The sequence below is a fragment of the Fragaria vesca genome, linkage group LG1 (assembly GCF_000184155.1).
Source record: "Fragaria vesca subsp. vesca linkage group LG1, FraVesHawaii_1.0, whole genome shotgun sequence".
Lineage (NCBI taxonomy): Eukaryota > Viridiplantae > Streptophyta > Magnoliopsida > Rosales > Rosaceae > Fragaria > Fragaria vesca.
The window spans coordinates 12,030,809-12,031,910 of NC_020491.1; positions in this window are offsets into that span (position 1 = coordinate 12,030,809).

Here is a 1,102-nt window from a genome sequence, read left to right on the forward strand (position 1 = left end):
CATAGCATTCCACAGATCAAAGATGGAGAACTTTATCATTCCGCAGAATTTCATTACATCAGCTATTTCAAACACTATTACAAATGCTAAGGAGCAGGCATTAACCGAAGCCTTTCCTCAAAGACTTTAATACTGCCAGAGTCAGTCTTCGTTTGTAGCAGAGACTGCAGGTCACTACCATTAGCCAAGCTGTTGAACTCGACAGCTTTAGATGGCATAGTAGGGTAGTGTTGCTGACAAAAGGTCATCAATTTTTTCACAGACTGCAAGTATTTTTCATGTATGTGAGAATTGTGAAAGGGTAGTTGTCCCAACGATCGACCATATCCTCTTTGTTAGTCTTTCTAGTTAACAAAATCACCATCACAATATATACTTTGCTCAGAATGAGTAAAGTAATCTATTTATAAGTTGAGCTATTTGGCATTTAACAACTGTAAACAACTATAATCCAGTGGAACTTATCATATTTGGATCCAAAAGTATCATCCATGTCTGACAAACAATACATATCATACTCTCATTCGATACGAAATCTAGAAATCAAAGGGAATACTATATCATCATCTTGTAAAAAATAAAAATAGCATGCATCAGTATAAATCAATCATCTTGTACAATAACAAAACTAATCAAAACTCCCTTAACAAAATTGTAGTTACTAAAAGGAACATAAACATAAAAATGGAGGTAAATTTATTCTTCATGGTTATTGTTTGAATCTTCCTCGTCTGAATCTTCCTCGTCGGAATCTTCCTTGTCCAAAACTGCGGGCAACTCTTGCATATTTTGACTCCCTAAAAATACAAATTCCGACAAAAGTACATGTTAGAAGCTATCATAATTCATATCTCAAGTGAAACTATATAATCTGATAAATAAAAAGAAGAGAAAGTTAACTTACCTTGATTTGTAGAAACAACCGTTTTTCTTTTTGCAGCTGGATTTAAAGGGCAAGTGAGTCTGTTATGTCCTGGTTGTTGGCACATTGTACACTTTCTCTTCTTGCTTTGAGCCAACTCCATGCCACCTTTATCCTCTTAGAACTTTTTGTTACTCTTCTGTTATTCTCATCCATATCCTTCTTTCTGCCCTTGGTCTT